At 43.8% G+C, this 24,623-nt stretch overlaps 1 protein-coding gene across 4 annotated transcripts in view; it reads left to right on the forward strand.

Moving 5' to 3' along the window:
- The window catches only part of ADGRL3 (adhesion G protein-coupled receptor L3), an 852,526-nt gene that overhangs the window by 807,566 nt on the left and 20,337 nt on the right, over positions 1-24,623 (forward strand). The window lies entirely within an intron of this gene.

The following is a 24,623-nucleotide window of genomic DNA, read 5'->3' on the forward strand; positions in this document are numbered from 1 at the left end:
CCACTGGGTTAGGTAGGAAAATGTTTGGAATAAATCAACCAATCAATAAAAAATGGATCCAGTGCCACCTTTTGTGAGAGCTATGTATAAATGCTCATCCTGCTTCTAGGAATGTCTCAGAAATTTTTTCAATAAACTCTCATGAGAACAGAAGATACCTTTGTGAGTAGAAGATACTAAGGTTTTTCCATGTCCGTTTTTTTAGTCCTATGCTGCTGACAATCAAGGTGTGAAGGGGAGTGGTGGAACTGCACACACTGTCTCTGCCTTCCAACCTATGCACAGTGTAAAGAAGCCCCTCAATGCATGGAGGTTGGGAGACCCATCCACAATTCTGCACCTCCTACCCTCCAGCCCGTCTCCTTGATTGTCATCCACACAGGATTATTATTGTTTGTATTGTTGTCGTATCTCACTGTGTCAACAGATTTGGTGCCCAACCTACAGGGAGATGTCCCTGCACGTTGCCTGGTTGTATGCCTTAGAAACCTTTCTCCATGTTACCTTGCAACATGAACTTTCATGCTAGCATGGAAGCCCCTATGTGAAATTAGCCAGCAGGGCTGCAGCCAGCAGGGACAGCCCCACCTCCCACCACCATCTTGCCTCACCACACATGTTCAGTGGGATTATGTGAACAGACCATGATCAGTTGAAGCAGTAGTTACAAACCGACTGACACTGTATTCTAACAAGAAGGTTCTGTCTACAATAGCTGTTTCAAATAAGCAAGCTAGCATGAGATGACTGCAGTTATCAAACAGTAATATGGTTTAGAGCCAGAGGAACAGTGGTTCTTTCAGAGTCTCAGGATATTTCTGTATATTATGATAAACTTTGGGACTCTAAGCACACTGTCCCTTGATTTATCAAGGTCTAATAGTTATCTTCCAGGCCATAAAAGCCTTTCGTTGAAGACTAAATCTGGGTATTTGTAACCCTCTTTTCAGCATTTTATTGAAGAAGCATTGTTTTAAAGCACTGTGAATAGCTTGCAGATTCATAGAATCTGAATAGATCTGCCCCCACATTACTGTCTGATAGTAACTAGCCAGATATTTGAAGCATGGATGAAGGGCGTTCTGCCTAACATGTCAAAGAACTCATAGTAAACTTGGTCATCTGATATTAACAACTGAGCCCTGCAACTAAATGTTGCAGTGTCTGTCTACCCTCTGGAAGAGTTCTTGTTCAGGGCTCCAGCCAGCGTCAGAGTGCTGTCCGGACCCTTGGGTGGCTGGGTGGAGCAGAAAAGGACACTTTTTTTCATTCCTGTCCCCAAAGTATTCCCATGCTGTGCACTAGAAGGGTCGGGTTGGGTCTGCTTGAGAATTTTATTGCTATATGACAGGTGTGGAGAACCTTGGGCCTTCCAGATGTTGCTGAACTACAACTCCCATCATCCCTGACTATTGGCCATGCATGCAGGGGCTGATGGGAACTGTAGTTCTGCAACATCTGGGGGGGCAAAGTTCCCCATACCTGCTATATGGGGGGGAAGAAGGGTGACTGTAGAATGAACATGGAAAGAAAGGTCTTTCCTTCCTCTTGAAACACCTTCATACAGCATAAGGAGGGGAGTTCCTTAACTTCACGGCCCCCGTTCTCCAAACTCTAATTCCCTTAACCCTTAATATAAACTATTAGGGCTTCAGCAGAACAATTTACTCTTGCCCCCTTCCCTCCCGTCTTCTTTTTAAAAATCATAATTGATACCCAACATTGTCTTGCCTGCTTTCACCATGCCCTCAGTTCCTCCTCCTCTGCCTCTCCCTCTCCCGTCACCACAAAGAATCCTATCTCTTCTCGACCATTAGTATACATTCAGCCCCTGCAAAATAACCATGGCACTGTATTTATCTTTGGTGAATGGTATCCTGTGGCTGAGGGGTTAAAAAACAAAAGTTAGTATCAAAGACAAGAGTCCTTGCTCAAACTTTGGTCTTACCAAAATTTATTTAGGTTTTTTTAAAAAAACAAAACATTTAAAAGTGCATTCAGTCTGCATGCAAGTCAGTGACGCATGAGGCTTCTGCAAGCAATTAAAATTTGTCCGAGGGAGCAGTTTAAGTAGAATGATCTTTGCTGCCATCTAAATATCAAAGCAAGATTTTTGACATGGAATCCAAACCAGACTCAGCTGCACCCCTGACCAGCAATATCTACAGCCCACTATAGTATGAACAATTAATTACATTACAGGGCTGATGTGAACTACTTTCAGCACAGCCCTTAGCCCTGCAATAGAGATATACTAAATTATATTGCAGGGCTGTTGTGTGCACAGCTACTGTCAGCCCAACCTGCAATGCAGTAATAAAAGCAATCAATGTCACTGCAAAAATGTTGTAAGCTACTGCCTCAGCTTCCACTTAACCTGCAATAGAGATCTAATCTCTCAGGACAGCATTGCAGGGCAGTTATAAACCACGAAGAGATGACCTGCAATATTCAGTGTGAACTGCATTGCAGGACTCTCATAAGCCATTGTCTCTCATCAACAGTCCCAACTTCCAATGCTTTATTTTACCATTTATTTTCTTACCTTTATATCACGCCTTTCTTCCTTCATGGAATCCAGGTGGTATACTTGTGGCTGTCAAGTGGACAGTCTTGCAAGCACTGACCAGACTCAGACATTCTTAGCTTGAGCAAGGTAGTGGCTTCATGTGCCTTCAGACCATATCATGGAAGAATGGGATGCGTTTGGTTTGGAAATTGTATAAAAAGGCTTATTTTTTAAAAAAATGTTTAACACTAAATAAATTGAACTAGAGTAGGAACTCTTCGTTGCTGCTACCATTTGGGATTTTGGGGGTGATGGTACACACGCTGATACCAAACCCCCACCTACATTTAAATCTTCCATTTCTCCATTGATTTATATGGACAGCTCTCACTTCCATTCGTGGAGACCTTTTACAAATAGCCAAGAAATTACATACCCAGATAATAAGAGGGTTCTCTCACATGTAGCACTAAGACAAACCATGGCATAGTGAGACCATGCAAGCGTGTCAGTTTTGAGAAGGGAGATCACAGCCACTTTATTACTGTTCTGGTCCTCATGCTGCTGCACTGCTGTGAGCTAGCCACGGTTTGGCTTAGCCTGTCTTTTGAACCCAGGGTTGTGGTTTGTGGTAGACAAGACAAAGCACAAGCTGTAACCAAGATTTGTTCTTGGGATAAGGCTAGCTAACACCACCACCACCACCACCATTGCCATCCCAAGGAATGCTGTGAAGTCTCCAACAAAAGGCCCAAATCTGTAGCCTAGGAAGAGGGCACTGCTGGAGGCCATTCTGCCTCCTCCTCATCTTCCAGGCCAACTGCATGTTTAAAAAAACAAAGGTTTCCCCGCACTTGTAGTGCGAGTCGTTTCCGACTCTTAGGGTGACGTCTTGCGACGTTTACTAGGCAGACCATATATATGGGGTGGGATTGCCAGTTCCTTCCCCGGCCTTTCTTTACCCCCCAGCGTATGCCGGGTACTCATTTTACCGACCACGGATGGATGGAAGGCTGAGTGGACCTCGACCCCTTTTACCGGAGGTTCGACTTCCTCTTTCTGTTGGAATCGAACTCCGGCCGTGAGCAGAGCTTCGGCTGCGTTACCGCCGCTTACCACTCTGCGCCACGGAGGATCTATATAACTGCATGTTTAGCCTTATGGAAAGAAAAAGAAGTACGGCTAGAGACAGGAGCAGAGTGGTGTGGTTGCCAAGACCCACCTGCATGCCCACCCGTTGACTCATGTGCACCACAACATGCTAGCCTGTCCACTAATGGCTTGCAGGATTGTGCTGTGGCTGCTGAATCCAGTACATCTCAGCAGCAGTCTAGCTAACCAGCAGAGTTGGGGAAGGGTTGTAGGTCAGTGACAGAGCATCTGCCTTGCATGCAGAAGGTCCTAAGTTCAATCTCCAGCATCTCCAGGTAGGGTTAGGAGAAATCCTTGCCCAAAACCCTAGAGAGCCATTGCCAGTCAGCGTAGACGACACTGAGGTAGATGTAACAATGGTCTGACACAGTATAAGGCAGCTTCCCAAGTTCCTATGTGGTGGCATCAGCGGCAGATCCAGCACCTGCCATGGAGAGTGAAAGGGCCTTCTACGTGGTGGGACCCAAGCTCTGAAACTCCCTGCTTTTAGATGTGTGCCTGGTACCAACTCTGTATATGTTTACAAGGCATGCTAAGGTGGATCTTTTCCCCCAAGCTTCTGGGATTTCTGATTGTTTGCCCTTTTTATAGCAATTTGATATTCTCTATGTTTTAATGCCTTTGATTGTTTTGATGTTGTTAATTAACTATTACACTGCTCTTTTCTGTTTTGTAACCCACTCCAGTGGGCAATAAATACATTTTCATTAATAAAGAAGGCCCACCCTGGCCAAGAGGCCTGCTGGCCTACCTGCTGAGAATACTGGGCACCGGAATGAGAGCCAAAGCACAGGAAGATTAGTTGGAGTGGGTATGGAGGCAGGTCCAAGGACTTGTGTGTGTGTGTGTGTGTGTATGTGTGTGTGTGAGAGAGAGAGAGAGAGAGAGATGACAAGATAAAGCAGTTGTCACTGGTTTAAGACAATATTCACTCATAGTGGAGTGCATTGATGCTTAAGAGTTTTTTCAGCTTTCTCTACATTTCCAGTTTTCCACTGGAACATTTTTGTCTTCTAAGAATTGGCAGCCTATTGGTTTAAAATGTTTGTCCTGATTCACCCACCTACCCAGCAGTAGTTGTTTTAGAGAGATCACTTTTGCTGAATGCAGAAATGTTGCATTTGTAACACAGCTCTCTTATTTCTTTGCAATGATCCTCTTTTTACCATATCCTTCCAGCAGAGTGCTGACCACTTTGGTTTTGTTTAAATTAAATTGCTTTGTGTTGTCATTCTCTATTTACTTAACAGTGTGACCACAGATAACCACAGAGTAAAGAGCAGCTGGGTGTGTGTGTATCTGTGTGTGTGTGTAAATGTCATTTGGAAAACCATCCTGGAACTTCACACATATCTAATACAAACACACACTCTTTCAGAATCACTGTCATAAGTACAATCTGATACTTTGTGAGAATGTACTAATATATATTTTGTAAAAAAATATATACAATAAAAAGAAAACATGCTCAGTTTGCAAAGAGTCTGCTTCGGAAGGCAGTGCATGACAAGTTATTGCAGTGTAAATGAATATCCTGCACAACCAACTGAGAGGGAAAAACTGCTTAAATTTTGGGGTGAGGGGGAGGACAAGAGAAGTGCACTCAGGAAGAAATTGTTGGCGTGAGAAAATAAGATAAATTTTAAAAAGTAAAGGTGTCCCCACACTTGTAGTGCAAGTCGTTTTGGACTCTTAGGGTGATGTCTTGCAACGTTTACTAGGGTGGGATTGCCACTTCCTTCCCCGGCCTTTCTTTACCCCCCAGGGTATGCCAAGTACTCATTTTACTGACCACAGATGGATGGAAGGCTGAGTGGACCTCGACCCCTTTTACCGGAGATTCGACTTCCTCCTTCTGTTGGAATCAAACTCTGGCCATGAGCAGAGCTTTTGGCTGCGTTGCCGCCACTTACCTCTCTGCGCCATGGAGTATCTAAGAAATTTTACTTGCTGTAAATTCTCAAGAAAGGAAAGAGGGCACATCAGTATCCTTTAGGACACGCGTCCCATCCAGGCAGGAGGCAAGGACAACTAACAGCTGACTCCTACTAGGGAGGGCCTCCCACAGTTCTCTAGACCACTCGGGGGGGGGATAGAAACCCATAATGCAAAACAGAACTAACACCAGACAAACTGCAACATGCCAACAGGAGGAAAGGAGGATGGAAACATCCAAGGAAACCCAGCCAAAGGGCATTCAATACTCTTTGAGATAAAACAGAGCAGCAGATGAACAGGGTGGGTATAAAGCCAGTTTGTGAGTTATACTAAAAGATTATCCTCTACAGAACTCTATGATCAAATGCAGTGTCCACAGAAGCAAAAATAATTGACCTTATAATGTGTGAACATGTGAAATGATACCCAAGTTTCATCTGGAGCGACCCCACAACACTGCTGTGGCAGCTGCCCCCGTAAGAATGTACTGCGATACCAAATTGTAACCACCATTGCAGGTCCTGTCCAGAGTCTTATATGCTAATTCAACAGCCTTCTTACTCCAGTTTAGTAGAAACTTTTCCACCCAGAGAAACAACGCTTCCTACTTCTTACAAATGTCCACTCACATCCAGAGCATGCCAGGCCTAATTCTGAGAAGGAACTAGGGTTAGGCCAAATGATGGCAGGACCACTTCTTGAGACTTACAAAAAACCAAACTGGCCTTTGGAACAAAGGATGGATCTGTGTATATGACTACTTTTTTCGCATGAAAACAACCTGCATTAGATGACAAAGCCCTTAGTTCTGAAAACCTCATCATTACCTATGGCCACCAAATACAGAGTTATGATAGTAAGCATTGTGGCCAAAAGTTCAAAGGGCGGTCCCACTCTGAAGCAGCCAGTTTGAATTCCAGGTAAGAAAATGAACTGCTTGTTTATTGATCAATGCCAGCTCTTTTAGAAACCTCTGAACAGGTGGATAAGACAAGACTGCACCCTTCTTGTGACATCTCAAGATACTATGCAGTGCTGCTTCCTGGTGTTTCAGGGTGTCGATACCAAGTTCCTTGGCCAGGCCAGTTCTGGCTGGCATGTTGTTCTAACCCAGAATCTTGCCTCGCTTAACTGCACTATGGCAAAAAGATCATCCAGTTACCTCCATTAGCCTTGCTGATAGATTTCCTGCACAATGCCATCAGAGTGAACAGGACCACCCTAAGAATATCAAAAATTACTTAGCCATTTCCACGCATTTTACCACAGTTCAACAGGTTTGGATTCTGAGGAAGAGTCTGGTGACTCTGAACAGATAAAGCCATGAGATTTGGGGTCACGGCCTCCTGGGCCAGTGAGGAGCAACCAGAATGAACCTGGCTCTGAGTTCCTTCTCCTTGAGAAAGATCAGCAGAATCAGCAGAAGGTTGGAATGGATCCCTTTCACCAATCATCCACTAGGGCATTAAGTTCTACTCTGCCTGACCACTGAAGACTGGGCATAAAACCATCCACCTATTTTCCAGGGTAGCAAATAGGTCCACTAAGAGCTTTGATGATCTGATAGAATTTGATGATCTGATAGAAGACTGATTCCCATATGGATGTTTTGATCAGCCAGTCTACCAGCATATCACATCTGCCAAACCTTCCACTCTGGGACAGGAGATCCCCCACACTGACCGCTGGACAATTTGACTGGTTTTCTAGTGGAAAGATCTGAAGCGAGATCTGCTTTGTCTGTTTACATATGTTTCTGTTGAGGTTTTCTTATCTCCAACCACTGAATGCACCTCTAATGTTGTTTTTGTCCAGGAACCTTATGCCACTTGATAATATAAGTGGAGCTGACGTCTATTGCCACTATAGTCCTGGTCAGTAGCGCAAGGCAGATACCTGGGTATCATCCAGGCTACCAAAGCAAAGCGCTTCAGAACATGGGAGCTTGGGTTCCCTTGCAACCTCTCCTACTGAAATGTATGCACTAGCCTCATAGGGAATTGGGACCCTTCCACCATTTCTTCTGCAGAAGACCTATATGCAGAAAAACTGAGCTAAGATGAGGGATATCTGCATGGACAAGCAGATCCAGAGTGCCAGCTTAAACATCTTGATCAACCTCTGGCCTGCCAGGAATGTGTGGAATTCACAGGGGTCCAAGATCAGGGGTCTAAATTATGCAGGGTTTTACTCCAGTACAGCAGAAGTTCAGCTCCCAACATGTTGAGGGGATGCAGTAACAGGGCCATGCACGAGGAGGTTGGGCCAACTGATTCATGTCCGCTCTCCCCTTCACACAAGGATAATTTCTGAGGAGGGCAGGAGAGAGAATGACTGGATAAGGCTAATGCAATTTGATCATCTGCTTGTCTGTTTGCTAGTGCACAAAGGCCATCTTTCAGTGTCTTGAAGATGACAGAATCCGAGAATGCCACCTCCTCCACCCACAGGTGCATTGGTCATGCAAAGAGAGAAGTAATTGCTAAACAAGCATAGAGATGCTGCTGACATTTCAAGGTTCTTGCGATTGTTGCAAGAATCCTTGGGCCCACCTGAGCAGCTGCCATTTCCACAGAGGATCTGCAACTGGAGCATCTACCGATGGTGTCTTGAGGTGATCCATCGTGGTCTCTGGTAAGGATAATCACTTCTTGAACAAATATTATGTTGTGTTCTTTATGGTGTGGCTAGATGTCTCAAGATCCTATTGAAAGATTCTGGAAAGGGGACTGTATGTTTTGAGGAACACACAGTCTTGGTCCTTGGCAGTAGAGAGGTTGGAGTCCCTTGTTCCTCACCCTCCCACCCCCATATCATGTGATTGTTGCACGGTTCAAACTGCTTGAAAGGTAGTTTGGGGCGGGGGGCATCCATGGGAAACAGGTATGCTAGATAATAAATAATATCCCACCTTTCCTCCAAGGAACTCGAGGTGGTGTACCTCGGTTCTCCCCCTCCCCATTTTATCCTCACAGCAAGCCTGTGAGGTAGTTTAGACTGAGAGATAGTGACTGGCCACCCAGTGAGCTATATTGCTGGGTAAGGATTTGTACCCTAGTCTCCCAGGTCCTAGTCTAAAACTCTTATCTACTATACCACAATGGCACAGATCAACATCATCCTGTTCTTCATCCTCTCTTGATAGAAGGCAATTAAGAGAATGAAGGCCATCTGGGGCTGGGCAAATTGTCCTGTGGGGATCAGCCCACGCCAGTGTGGTTTGGTTCAGGCCCAACTTGTCTTTGTCTGTGTTGGGCACAGGGCAGCATGGGAAGGCATGGCCCTCTTTTGTAGGGTAGTTGGAAAGGATGCTAGAGCAAGGGAGGGATGGGAAATATCCCACCATCCCTAACCATTGACCATGCTGTCTGGGGCTGATGCATATTGGGGTGAGATAGGCTCTGCCCATCATGTCTGGTTGCCTTCTCAACCTGTCAAGCCCAAAGATACAGAACAAGAGTGCTGCTTCTCACACTCTTCACTGCCCCCCCCCAATGCCTGGCTCAGAGCAGAAAGCCAAATTTGGAGAAGATTTAAAATAGTGAGCAATCTCTCCTTGGAGATTTAGATGATTTGCTTCTGCTGCTGCTGCTAGAGGAACTCTGCTCCTACCTGTGACCCCTAGCATGGCCCTTGTGCCTAGGTCTCTTGTGGCATTTCTCATAGGACTTCTTCTGTAGTGAGAACAGGGATGATAATTGACCTGGACAATCCTCGCCCTTCCCATGGGAGCCTACAGGGACAGCCTTTCACACTTCTTGTGCCACCAGTCCCCCAACACACTTCAGAAACTGGGTGTGTGTCTGATCTCTCCTTAGTTCTGACAGCCGGCGGGTTGTGACAGGAAAGCCTTGGAGTGAGTTTTCCCTCTCCCTGCATCTCATGCAAGTTCCACATCAGACTCACCTCGGTGTGTAGTGGTGTCCACTTCAACGGCCGCTGTCGCTGCTGCCACTCTTCTTTCCCAAGGCATAGCTGAGGCAGGGAAGAGCTCAGGCCATTGTTCCTTGTCCAAATCTCCTCTCAGATCCCCAGGCCAGGGGAAAAGGCACAACAGGAAAGACAAGAGCCTGGTAAACCTTCGCTCTCCTCCTCCACTGTGGAGAAAGCACCAGGGTGGGGAAGGCAAGGGGGAATATTCTTTCTTCCCCCTGAGTTCCACTTCTTTCCTAAGAGCAAAGTGGCCCTGTGGAAAAGTCAGCTTCAAGACTGTGGAGAAGAACTCAAATGCAGGTAGCCCAAAGTGGCTTGGTTGCTTCTGAGCCTCTCTCTAGGCAGCTGCCCTGTGAATTGGGTGTGGTTCCACCGAGCCCTAGAAGTCAGAGGGTGGACTCCCGCACACACAGTGAGTTCAAAAGACCCATATGCTATGCCCCTTACCTGGCCCTGAAGGGGGAGAGGAAAAGTCCCAACTAAATTAAGAGGGAAATCAAAAACAAATGTGAAAAGGCAAAAGGAGACCTTTTGGCCAGTGCAGTTTGCTGTTAACGGAGCTCTGCTGAGACCCAGCCTCCTGGTTGCTAGGCAGGGCCAGTCTGGGGAATCTCTCCCAAGATAAAGCCAGTTATTAGATGGGCCTGCCTCCTGCCTTAATAGGAGGGCATATCCCAAAGGACAGCAAGTGCCATCCTTCATGCCTCAGAGAACAAAAGAAAATATACCGGAGATTTCATCTCTGAAACATTGGAAGGTTATGTGGGGGAAGGAGGGGAGAGGAAACAACACTATCATCCAGACCAGTATGGATGCAAGATTCTCACCTAAACGGTGAGGACAGCTAAAGTAGAGAGGATGAGGGTGGGAAAATTAGTTTTTCTTTAGAAACCCCTGGTATGGGTTGAAAGAACCCACAGAGTTGAACCAAAAAAATAGAGGGTCAAGCATAAGTTCTCTTATTTATTTATTTATTTATTTATTTATTTATTTATTTATTTATTTATTTATTTATTTCCAGGATTCAGGCAATGCAAGTATTATTGCCTTAATGTTAGGAATGTTCTTCTGAATTACTTTGCTCAATGCAAGGCCTCCCAGACACTTTCTTATTTTTATCTGTCAGCAGTGCCGTCCGTCAGTAGTTAAAACTAGGCAGGGTGTTTATGTTGATTTCTTAGAGTTTGATTTCCTAATTATTTTTAAATCAACCGAGACATTCTTGCAGTGCAAGAAAATACATCAGGTCCAACCCAGGCCTCCCCATCATGTGCCTTGGAGGAGGCAAATTCCTCCTGCAATAACACTTCTCTGCATGCACCTCATGATCATCATCCACTTCATTTTCATTGTCAAAACTTATTTTGAAATGCCCTTGTCCTTTTCCTCCCTTTCCTTGTTGACTGTTAAAAAACAACACAGAGAGAAGGGAGTTGGAGGCAGGAAAATCACAGCTCAGCATGCATTCATCAGAGCCTTTGCAGCAGGCACCATTTTATGCTTCCATTTTTAAGAAATCAATTGTTTAATTAGCACTAACATACTTCTCTATTTTCTTAAATGAAAGATAGCATATCAGTATAACACCATAATGCTGTATTTTTAAAGGATTTTTTAAAAAATTCTGGTGACTGCTGTTAACTGCAACAGTTAATGATTTTTAATTTTTACATGGTTTAATTATATATATATAATACAGCTGGTATAGCACAGTGGGGAGAAGAGACTGCCTGGGAGTCCAGAGTCTGTGAGTTCAAATCCCCGCTCGTGTCTCCTGGGTGTCAAGGGCCAGCTAAAGATCACCCCACAGTGAGTGGCTCAGGGGTCACGTGCCCTGCCACCTGTGCAGCCATGGGCAAGCTGAATAGTCCCAAGGAGCCCAGTTGCCCCCCAGCTGGCAGTTGCGGACAAGGAAGGGGCTGGCTTGTGCAGCTGTGGCAAGCTGAGCAGGCCCTAGCCAGCTGGGGAGGACTAGCCTCAGAGGGAGGCAATGGTAAACCCCCTCTGAATACAGCTTACCATGAAATCCCTATTCATGGGGTAGCCATAAGTCAGGATCGACTTGAAGGCAATCCATTTTCCATATGAGGTAAGCTGCTTTGAGTTTTTTATGAACAGCTGTATACAAATATTTTTACAAATAAATAAATAAAATTAACCAGTTACTAAAATGGGTGTGAGTGGATAGTTCCCCCCAACTGTTTGTTTTAAATAGTCTTAATGTGTTGTACCACAACAGGAAAAAATAAAACAAAACAATAGCCAGAGAAATGTTTTACTGACCATGAAAAAGATTATTTTTAAATAATGTGTTCAAAAAAGTTGTGTTTTAATATGTTTTTCAAGATTTTTTTAGTATGTTTTAAAATATGTTTTGTTTTAATATATTTTAAAGTCATTTGTTTTTGTTTAGAGTGCTTTTAGTGTTTTTGTTTGCCGCCCTGTGCTCCTTCTGGGAGGAAGGGCGGGATATAAATTTAATAACCAACTAAATAAATAAAATAGTGCCCACAAGGATCATAGCGAATGCATGTTGAGCTTCAGATGGCCCCACGTGCATCAGCTATGGCATGCCCGCTGGTGTAGACAGAACATACTAGAAAGTACACAGCGAAACAGTGCAGTACTCCTAAGAGTGTGTAAAGTCAATTGCAATTCTAATAGTAGATTACAAAGGAACAGATTGGGAGGCACTAAGGGCTCATCCAGACCATACTAAAAACTCACTTTTTCCTTATTGGGATTGTTCTCTGGTAGCCCAAACCTGATTGCTTTGCACTTTCTTTGTACTCAGATCAAACTTTTTCCTCATCCATACTTGTAGGTGTGCCCCTTTTTGTCCTTCCTCCTTTCCCAACATAAAGCTGACCATCATACACATCAGCAAAAATGGGGAGTGGGGGAGAGAGAGAGACAATAGAAGCCAGGAGGAGAGGAGTCCAATTCTTCACATTTAAAGCTTTGATGCTGCCCACACACACCTTCTCATCATTATTATTTTTCAGCCTCTGATTTCCAAGGTGCTCGGCCTGAGCTTCTGGGGCACAGATGCTGTTACCATCCATATCTTGTTTTGTTGCTGATTGGCTCAGATCAGGAGAGGGCTGAGGGAGCCAATGACAATCCAAGAGAAGCCAGAGGCATAGAAGGAGGTGGAGTTAGAACTAGGAATGGGGTTCACTCTTTGGTTCCAGTCCATGTTTTGGTTTACGCAACTGGCTTGTGGTGCTGATCTGCAACATTTCTCCCCCCATTTTTTTTTTTGCTTCCCATCCGCTTGTAATAGCTAACTTAAATTTCCAATGCTGTTGGCAGTCTTTCTACCAATTGTCTCTTGGGTTTTCTATTTAAATTTAAATTAGGCAGATCATCACCTGTCAATTCTGCCTGTTTCCTTAGGTTACTACAGTGCTGACCAAAGATAACGGTGATTGTTGTCACCTCATTGAGATATAACTTCAAAGGAATACACATTGCAGCACTTCAGAGCAAAGCTGTTTATGTTAATAACAATGTCAAATTAGCTGCAAATTTGTTCTTTTTAAAGCCAGTGTCGCAAATATTAGTCAAACCCTATCTGAAGACATACAGGATTTACAGATTCTGACAAAATTTGGTAACAAATCTGAAAATGCCGAAATTCATCCCCATCTCTAGTTAGAACGACCCACATAGGAAACTGTGAGGCAAAGCAACAAACTCCCTTCTCAGCAACTGTTTGTAATCACTATTTCTCTCCTTTTTGGTCTATACCTGGTATGAGAAATTCTGGATTAAGGGAGGGGAAAGTGTGAGAAGGCAATGATTGGAGGAGAACATCATATGGACCACAGACAATTAATGGACTTACAAAAAGCTTACTTTTCACATTAACCGGGTGCATGGATCAGCCCTAAGAGCCACTTGTCTGGAGGTTGCCATGGTGAGGCTCCCCATCCCTTCTCCAACAAACAACTGGCTTATGGTACCAGGCTACAGAAGCTTCTATTCTTTTCACTACTGATGACAGTACTATCAATAGCACAGAGATCAGGACATTTTGCTGGTCACTGACAGCAGAAATTATTCAGTTAAACATTTCCAAGAGGAACTGTATTCAATTGTCCTGATTTTACGCCTTTACATCAATGATGCTGAGTGTTCCAAGGATAAGGGAAATAGCAATTCCAGTCCATGTGTATGTGTGAGGCTAGAAGTAAGAAAAATTAACATATGAAGGGGAATAAATCAGACTGTTGGTCCAGTAATGTCTATGCTGACTATAGCAGTTCTCCAAGACCTCTAGGAAAGGTCCTGAGATTACTTGCAGCTAGAGATGGGTGAGAAATTCAGTTCAGTTTGCACTTCAAGCCAAAACTTTCAAATCTGCACTTTACAAAACACAGCCCTCCTTTGAAATTTGCACTTATCCAAATTTTGCAATGCAGTTCGATCACCAAGCAATGTTTACAATGTTTATGTTGGGGAAAGTATACATAAAAATGAATATACCAGTGAAAATAACATGCAAAAATGCATGCTATGATGAGAAATGGCTTGCAAAAATGGGTACATTAGCCAAAACTGTCTACAAAAAGGGGTTTATTAGGAGAAATTCCCACTAAACTGCTGGAAAATTTTCATGAGAACTTTAAAAAAAATTGCAAATTGCTGCATGAATGTGGAGAAGTGACTTGAGATTAGAAAAATGAGAAACTGAGAGAACTGCAATTGGCAGACCTTTCCATTCCTACTTGCAACTAGTGATACCAGGGGTAGAACATAGGGCCTTCTGCATACAAAAGAAAATAACAGATCCTATTGTGAGTGGCTATAGAACAGAAAAACAGTCACAACTGGTACTTGAGGAATTCCTTGAGAACATGCCCAAAGTATCAATGGGCATGAAGTGGATATCTTAGCAAAATGTACACTGTGAAAAATTATTCTTGCATGCATTCAGAATAACTTCTCTTTCAGAAGACTGAAGAAACAAGATTTAAACTTCAGACTTGGCTCTGACTGGTGCTGGATAATTTGTGCAGAGCATGGAGTTAGATTGTTTTTTTGGAGCAAGCACTCAAGAATAGAATAAAATAGATTTTAATAGTGGCTAAGTACAACCATTAGATTCTTTAAAAAAAATGACAAACCACATTCATGAAGAATGAGAAGAAAGCAATATGGCTGCTCAGCAATCTGAAAATCATGATAATCTTGCAGAAAGCAAAGGGATACTTGTACCAAAGAGTGACCAAGGGGTGGGGGGACCTATATTGGTCAAGAAGCATAGGCATAGGATGAATTGCGGCTAACAAAAACCATTATGAAGATCTCAAATAGTTGACTAGATTGCTGCTTAATATAAAAGTAGGCATATGGAAGTATTGATTACATACTTGGATCGAATCTTCACAAAGAAGCTGAGACATTTAGCAACCCAGACAAAAATAAGGATGTTAGCAAGGTCACTGATAGAAGCTACAAAGAATTGTCTATACTTCTAGCTATGATTCTTGGACAATCTAAGTCAGGCTAACTGTATTCACCAAAGGATCCTGAAGGAGTCAGCTGGCACAGATCCATAGATATAGGAACCCAACCTATGTTCCAAAATGGGAAGAAGGAAGCTATAGTCCTGTTAGCTTCATTTCTGTACTTGAAAAGATAGAACAAAGTGCTAATATGTAAGAGGGAAAAGGATTACCAAAGACATGCAGTCTGCTCCTAATCATGCCAAACCATCTTACTCATCCTTTCTTAAAATTAACCAAGGAGAAAGAAGTAGATTATACTGTATCTGAACTCCAAGGAGATCATTGCTGTAATCATGTATAGCATCACCGCACAAAATCTTCAGAAAAGTACACTAGAATACTATCAGATGTAATAATTGAAAATCCACTTGAAAAGCATGATTATAAATTGAACAACACTGAGCTGGAAAGAGTACTACATAGGGTTCGGTGTTGAGTCAGGCAACAGAAGATGTAAGAATCTGTAGTGGTTAACAAGCTGACCAGACACCAGCAATGTGATTCTGTGCCACAAAAGACCAGGCCATGCAAGATTATATCATAATTTCAAGATTTAGAAAAGAAAGGCTCTGCTCTGATAATTATAATTAAGCATTTATTTTGACAGCATTAGTTGAAAGATGTCGGAGTTTAGGAGGACTGGAAAGGGCTTAGAAGACAGCTAGAAAAAACAAATCACTCAGCCTAGAGAAAGGAGAAAATAGGTTGAATAGTTTCAGATATTAAAAGGATGTCGAAAAGAAGAGGAGGAATAGCTTGCTCCATCCCCTGAGGACAGGATGGGAAGCAAAGCACTAAGATTATTATGTCAGAGCTAGGATATCTCCTTTCTCCAGCAGATTCAAAATGCCATTTCTAAAAATTCATCTCTCTTACACACATGACTTTAAGAATATCTGCTGGCTCCTGCCTCTCTCTGCATCAGCGTCAGATTTCATGCTCTTGCTTGAAAAGCTCTCCGCCAATTTGCTCTCAATTTGCCTGGCATTACACACAGACAAACACACACTCCGCACGCCTTAGTTACCATGCTGATCACCAGGCAGGCACCAGCAGGAAAAGTAGTTGGAAAACCCTTCACACAGTGGCAGCAACAAATGTGGAAATCTGCTGTAGACATTACAACTGCGGGTGTGGATCGCTTGCCATGCAGGGATTGGTTCAACATGAAGCGTTTAGTGGGGAGACCAACACAAACCCCACCTCCTTTGTCTCCCCCTCTGTATGTTCTTCTTCCTTCCATTTAAGCTCATGTCCTTCCCCTCCAATTCTGCTGGCTCTCCTCCACCCCTTCTGCCATGCTATTCTTTATAGCTGGAACAACTGCCTCAGCCTTCTGTTCATCAGGCTTCTTTCCTCTTCTCAAGGACTCCTGCCTTTCCTGGACCCTCCTGCTTACCTCACTGTGTCACTTCACTGTCATTCCACTGCCATGTGACCAGTGGCATACCTAGCGTATTTGATACCCAGAGCGGATCATTTTTTAACACCCCCTCCTCTATACGACAAAATTGTTTTCAGTAATAATCATGAAATGAAACGAAGAATAATAATGGCCAGAAAAGAAACGCAGACAGTGAAAATGTTCTTTTATTGAACTTCGTATATATAATCATGCCAGTAAAAAATAAAATAAAAATAAAAATTACAGTACAAAAAAGGGGGAAAGTGGCAACCTGCAGATAAGGCGTTGTAGCTGTTTGCTTTGCTGGGTTGTGTGTGTGTGTGTGTGTGTGTGTGTGTGTGTGTGTGTGTGTGTGTGTGTGTGTGTGTGTGTGTGTCGATGATGGTGGGAAATGAGAGGAGGTGAGAAGACAGAAGAAGGGGCAAAGGTCCGCCTTGCATGCAGTTAACAGCCTGCAGAGAATCCCTCGCAGTTGTTGCCTGGTGGGGGCTCGTCAGTTTTGGGCTAAGCGCTCCCGAGGCAAGATCGAGCCGGTTTGGGGCTCCAGGCTTTGGGGTGGCTCTTTGGCTCGAGTCGCTGGCCAGCGCCCAGACGAGATCTTCTCCCCCGCCGCTCCCCCAAAGCCAAGAAGCGGCGCACTCCGGGGCCTGTGCGCTCCCTCACTCACGCGCGCTTGGCGTGGGGGCCTTTCCCGACCCGTGCACACGCGTCTCCCATCCCTCTGGCACGTGCAACGTGAACAGCCAACAGTATACGTGTAGGCCCTCCCAGTAAAAGTCGCCAGAGATGCCCAAACGCGACGCGTCCCCTTTTTTCCTGGTTCTGGTAGACTTTTTTTTTTTTTAAGTGGGGACCAGTGTAATCATTTTTGAGTAAACAGCAGCAAGAGATCTCGGTTTCCTTGGAAGTGATGATCTCCTTTCCTTTGCTGAACCGTGAACGCGTTTTTTTTTAAGGAAAGGTCCGTGACAAAGTTTCCTTCGCTAATAGCATCCCACCCCGCCGTTGTTGGGCGGCCGATATGCCTGGCTCGCATTCCTCAACAGCTTCTCCCGACCGGCTGGAACGAGCGGCTTGTTTGGTCACCTGACTTTATTTCACACTCCTTTTTTTAATATAATGCTCCAGACAGGTAGCCACTGGAGCTAGTCAGTTTCAACTTTAACTTGAAGCAATGTGTAGAAGGAGGCAAGCTCGGTGAGATGGAAGCGATCAAGCCTTTGGTTTCTTCAGAGAGAAACGCGGATCTTGTCAATTTCACGCGTTCTCCTATCATTTTTTCACGGCTGCGGCGGCGGGCAATCTTGCGCTCGGGCTCTCCGTCCATCCACATGAGCCGATCCGAATGCTGAGTGCGTGTTTCAGATAATCCACCCCCTTATTGCCTGCACCCGGGGTGGATCGCTCCTACCGCTCCACCCTTGGTACGCCACTGCATGTGACTCTTCCCTTATCTTGTTCATCGCTTGTTAGCCCTCAGTTGCTCATTTGTCTAATGCAAATTTTAAACCCTTTGAGCAGGGAGTCAGTCAGGAGGCATCCAGCGGGAGCCAGAGCGATCGGCTTAGAAATAGCTAGGACTTTGGATCTGTAGGGTAGATTTGCTTTAATGGCAGCGAATCACTACAATGGAAAAATAATCCATGGCAGCTCTTGTTCTGGGACCTAACTCCTGAGTTTAAGGCAAATGGCAGGTCACCTGTTTTTCCATCCAGGCTGACAGCCTAAATTCAAGGGTGTTGTCATTACTGTATACCAGCGTGACAAAATCTGGACTTTAATGCGGTTTATCATCCAGCTTCAGGGAAAGCAAATGAGCTGTAGAAATTCTAGCTACAATCCAGTATTTACAGCACATTTTCCCAGCCACCCACACTCCGCGTGGTTCATGGGTGATAATGGCCTGCTTCTGTGGGATAGCCAAATTCAGTTTCACTAGTTTAAGAAGAAAAGAGGGATGAAAGGGGCATGAAGAGAAGATGTGTGCTGCTTCTTGTGCAGGCCCTGCTGTCAACATTCAAACAGCTATAATTTTCAGGAGTTGGAGAAAGCATTGCCTTGGGGAGGGAGAGAGATGGAGTGCTGTAGTCTTGCTGGTGCTTGCTAGGTGTTGTAAATATTCAAGTATAGGTATTCCCGTGCGTGAGATGCTACATTAGAAGGGAGTCAGAACATTCAGGGTGTAAAGCTTTCTTTCTTTCTTTCTTTCTTTCTTTCTTTCTTTCTTTCTTTCTTTCTTTCTTTCTTTCTTTTTCTTTCTTAAATTAAACTTTACAATTCACAAAAGGTCCTATCCAGTAGGTGCCACTGACAGCCCCACGCAGCCACATTCTACACCACAGCCGTTATTACAGTGAACATGCTAGTGGCTTGGAGGAGAATAGGAATGGAGTATGGCTCACAAGCTGCATACCCTCCAACTCTCTCAGTTTTTCCAGTAATCAGAGAAAATGGCAAAAGTCACTCTCATTCACCACAATGCCCCTGCCTTGCTTATCTTGCGCAGCCCAGTTGGAGAAGGGCTTTTAAGGCAGGAGTGGGGAACCTATAGCTCTGCAGATGTTGCTGAACTCTATCAGCCCAAGCAAACATGGTCAACGGAAAGGGCTGATGGGAGTTGTGGTTCAGGAATATCTAGAGCGCCGATGATCAATGCACACACTCAGAAGCCTGGAAAAACTCTGGTGTCAATCCTGGCAGTTCTGTCAACAGTTGCAGGAGCTACCTGTTGTTCATCAAACCATCCCAGCAAGAATATGTTGGGAATTTCAGGAAGAAGAGACAGCAGGCAGTTTATTTTATAATATTTGCGTAACTATTCCTCTTTAAAGCCACTTTCCTTTAAAGAAAACACAGGACAGAAAGAGAATTATAATAGGCAATCTAATGGCAGCCTCCTTTGCCCTCCTATCTGCCCTCTGCTCATCTTCTGAATCTCTTAGCATTGCAGAGAGAAATGAGAGCCTCATTTACAGAAAAATTGAGCTGGTAACGCTGAAACGTTTAAATTTTAAAATAATAGAATACCTATGAAAAATCTGAGAGATGGGGGTGGGCTTTATTTTAAAGTCAAGTAGTAATCCTGGTCAAGAAGCCTAACTTTATTATTCTGATGCTGATCAATAGAAAGTCTATTGCTTAAAAATATTAAACAGATATTTTTATTTTATATAGCTACATGGATTCACTGATTGCACTGAATGCTTAAAATATTTTAAATTTCAATTATAACCTGTTTGTAAATTAAACCTGAATTTTAACATTGAAGACTACAGTCACCTATAATGAAACTAGATCCTTGAGCCTGCTTCAAAAACATTCAAAAGTAGATTCCATAGATCTTACTGGGATTTAACTTCTAGCCCTCCCCACCCAGGTACTCATGCACAGGAGTATCCGTTTTCACCTGTGAAGTATTGGATTCTTGCAGTTTTGGTGATTCCTTTAATGTTGCCTTGAGGATTTGAATCCCATGCAACGGACAGAATCCAAAGAGCTTAGGAACCTCAAAGACTTGTACAGTGTTTTTTTACACACACATCCATGTGTGCACAGGGCACACAGACACACACAATCCATACTAGTAGACAGGCACATTGTCACAAACAGCTTTCCAGTTGACATTGGGGGCTACTGTTCAAGAAACAGAAAAACCCTGTTAGGCAAGGAGAATAACTGCAGACTCCTTTACTTCCGTTTGTATCCTGCCTTTCTCCACTCAAGGTGGCTGACAAAAATATAATACAGCAATTTTTAAAAGTTAGTGAGCGATATCCACTGATATATACTCAGAGTATAACCACTGATTTCAATGGATCTACTCTAAGTATGGGTAAGGTTGGACATCACCCCAACAACAAAATTAAAAAGAGCAGATAAATCCAATCTAAACACAAACCTGTTTGCTGGGATTAGGGATGGAAAGGTCTGTCCATTTTGGTTATCTCGATTTCTCTTTTTTCCAATCTTAAATTTAGTTCTCCACATTTCTGCAGCAACTTGCGATTTCCCCCCCCCCAAAAAAATCTTCATGAAAATTTTCCAGCATTTTAGTCCAAATTTATCCTAATAAACACATTTTTGTAGACAGTTTTGCCTCAGGTACAGATGCTTGCAAGCCATTTCTCATCATATAATTGATTGATTGATTGATTGATTGATTAGTTCAACTTTTATACCGCCCATAGCAAAGCTCTCTGGGCGGTGTACATGAAAATAAAAGCACTGCACATACAATTTAAAACCAAGTGGTCATCAAATTACAAAAGATATATCATATAACTGTCTGTTAAGAACATTGAGTACATAAAACTAAAATATTAAATATTAAAATATTAAAATGCCTGGGCAAAGAGGAAGGTTTTCACCTGGCGCCGGAAAGATAATAATGTAGGCGCCAGGCGAACCTCATCAGGAAGGGTGTTCCATATTTCGGGGGCCACCACCGAGAAGGCCCTCTTTCTTGTAGTCGCCTTCCGGGCGTCCCTCTGAGAAGGCACCCAGAGGAGGGCCTTCGATGTTGAGCGCAGTGCACGGGTAGGTTCATATCGGGAGAGATGTTTCATCAAGTATTGCGGGCCCATGCCGTGTAAGGCTTTATAGGTTAAAACCAGCACTTTGAATCGGGCCCGGAAACATATGGGCAGCCAGTGCAGGCGGGCCAGAATCGGTGTTATATGTTCCGACCGCTTGGTCCCGGTTATTAATCTGGCCACTGCATTCTGCACGAGCTGCAGTTTCCGAACCGTCTTCAAGGGCAGCCCCACATATAGTGCATTGCAGTAGTCCAATTTCGAGGTTACCAGAGCATGAACAACTGAAGTAAGATGTTCCCTGTCCAGATATGGGCGTAGCTGGGCCACCAGCCTAAGTTGGTAAAAAGCACTCCGTGCCACCGAGGCTACCTGTGCCTCAAGTGACAAAGATGCGTCCAGAAGGACTCCCAAGCTGCACACCTGTTCCTTCAGGGGGAGTGTAACCTCATCCAGAACAGGTCGAACATCCATCATCTGATCAGGGGATCCATTTACTAACAGCATCTCAGTCTTGTCAGGATTGAGCTTCAATTTGTTCGCTCTCATCCAGTCCATTATCGCGGCCAAGCATCGGTTTAGCACCTTGACAGCCTCACCTGAAGAAGATGAAAAGGAGAAGTAGAGCTGCGTATCATCCACGTATTGATGAAAACGCACTCCAAAACTCCTGATGACGACACCCAGCGGCTTCATATAGATGTTAAAGAGCATGGGGGACAGAACTGATCCCTGTGGAACTCCATATTGGAACGCCCAGGGCATCAAGTAGTGCTCCCCAAGCACTACTTTCTGGAGACGACCTGCAGGATAGGAGCGGAACCACTGCCAAGCAGTACCTCCAACTCCCAAATCCGCAAGCCTCTCCAGAAGGATACCATGGTCGATGGTATCAAAAGCCGCTTAGAGATCAAGGAGAATCAACAGGGTTACACTCCCTCTGTCTTTCTCCCGACAAATGTCATCGTACAGGGCGACCAAGGCCGTCTCAGTGTTAAAACCGGGCCTGAAACCCGATTGAAATGGATCCAGATAATCGGTCTCATCCAAGAGAGCCTGGAGCTGGGATGCAACCACCAAATGCAAAAATGCATTTTTGTATGTTATTTTCACTCATGTATCCATTTTTAGGCACACTTTTCCCTTGCAATTTGTAAACATTGTTTGGTTGACGAACGGCACTGCAAAATTCAGATTACTGTGAATTCAAAGGATGGCTCACTTCTCATATTGTTTTGGAAAGTGCAGATTTGATAGATTAAGCTTGAAATGCAAACTGGATCAAATTTCTCACCCATCCATAGCTGGGATCCAGAGTTCCTCTGAGGGGAACTCAGAAAGCATGGGCCGCTCCCACTAGAGGAAGAAGGAGGAGACGGTTTTTGCCAATTCCACCTTCCACCTGTACCCCAAAAAAGCTGTTCTGGAAGACTGGAAAACCTCCTGAAGAGTTTGGGAGAAAGGGTGGGAGGGAGCAGCTATATTGGTAAGAGGAGATTGCCACCTCCGCCTTCTCCCAGTGGCTCTTGGTCCCTTCCACAAATGGAAGCCCTTCCATTCACACAGAAATGACATTCTGATTCCAACCCCAAAGATGAGCCATTTTTTTTTAAAAAAAAGTCAAGTCAGCTCAACAGGCCTATCTAATTTTAATATATATATATCTATATATCTATCTATATATATATATCTATATATCTATCTATCTATATATATCTATAGATATATATATATGTATATATATATGTATATATGTATATATATATGTATATATATATATATATGTATATATATGTGTGTGTGTATATATATATATATATGTATATATGTATATATGTGTGTGTGTGTGTGTGTGTGTGTGTGTGTGTGTGTGTGTGTGTGTGTGTATATATATGTATATATATATATATTTGCCTGATCGCAGAAGGGAGCTAAGCAGGCATCCCCAGGGAAGGAGTTCCAAAGTTTCAGCACAGCAATGGAGAATGTCCTTTCTCATGTCCCTGCCAAACATGCGTTAGATAATGTTGGGACTGAGAGGAAGGCCCTCTGGAAGATCTCAAGACTTAAAGCAAGTTCATATGGGAGAAGGCACTCCTTCAGGTAACCTGGCCCAAACTTTGAATTGTGCCTGAAAATAAATGGGGAGCAAATGAAACTGTTGAAACAAGGTCATAGCGCACTCCCTATAACTGGCCATGGCTGAGATCTGGATATCCAGGCACAGAGATGGATGCAGGAAAACAATCAGACTTTGAACCTGAATCTTCAAGGCAAGTGTAACCATATCTAAGACAGGTCCACCCCTTATTCCCTGATCTGCCATTCTACTGACAAAGAGCACTTCTGTCTTGTCTGGAATAAACATTAATGAGTTCAGCGTCAACCAGTCCATTGCTGATGCCACATGCCGATCCAGAACTTCAACAGCTTCCTTAGCCTGAGATGGAAAGTAGAGAGAGAGTTGGATGCCATTCATATATTGAGCTCATCCTGTGTCTGGATCCCACAGTAATATGTCTAAATCATTTGGTGGTGGAGGGAATCTAGAAAGACTTCTTTGCTGAGGAAACGATGAGAGGTAAGTTGTTGTTTCACAATGGGAACCTGCTGGATAGTGGCCGTGCAGATAGGATGGATACTGCCTTGCTGGTTTTGAACCAGGGCTAGCACAAATGTGTTCATCTCTTTCTCTAATGCCCTTCCTTTCCCAATCTGCATGTGCAAAGTGTGGGAGAGAATAGGAACATCAGTGCTTCTCAGGTTCTTCTGTGTCTGTTTATACCACTTGTCACACACCCAGCTGCCAGTTTCTTTGGGGCAGGAGTGGTCAGAGAGAGGCACAACAAGGCATCACGCAGCTTTAGGGGAAACTGGGCTTCTTGGCAGCATCTAGCTTTCTGCTTTGGGGATGTGCCTTTGCTATGGTCCAGCAAGTCACCATAGTAAGCAACAGAATTTTCATGAGGCAGTATACCTCTGAATACCCAACAGCTGGAGAGAAATTGGAGGGGATGAGCATCTCCCTACAGCAGAGCTTGGAAAAGTTACTTTTTTTGAACTACAACTCCCATCAGCCACAGCCAGCATGGCCACTGGATTGGGCTGATGGGAGTTGTAGTTCAAAAAAGTAACTTTTCCAAGCTCTGCGCTACAGTCCTTTGCAGCTTATCTCACAGTGCCTAGTCAGTGTATTCACACATGTACTCACACAATTGTACAATGCTTTTTATTTACAAAAAATACAGAATTTCCTTCATTTTATATTATGCAAATTTAATCCTTAATTAACTAAAAGCAGCTGATTAATCAATTAAAATTTATTTAATCGGCTTGTAGCAAGCCTAGTATAAAGTCAGTATATCTGTTTATGTGAAGAAGTCCTGGATAGAGATGTGGGGACTTGGAGAAAAAATGAGGTGGGGGAATCATTTTTTTCTGGGGGGGGTGACTGGAAAAATTGAGGGGGGAATGGGAGGAAACAATTTTTCTCTAATGTTTCCAGTTTTATTACAGACCTTCACATCTCTAGCTGTGTGTGTGTGTGTGTGTGTGTGTGTGTGTGTGTGTGTGTGTGTGTGTGTGTGTGTGAGAGAGAGAGAGAGAGAGAGAGAGAGAGAGAGAGAGAGAGAGAGAGA

This window comes from Rhineura floridana, chromosome 1, assembly GCF_030035675.1.
Source record: "Rhineura floridana isolate rRhiFlo1 chromosome 1, rRhiFlo1.hap2, whole genome shotgun sequence".
NCBI classification, from domain to species: domain Eukaryota; kingdom Metazoa; phylum Chordata; class Lepidosauria; order Squamata; family Rhineuridae; genus Rhineura; species Rhineura floridana.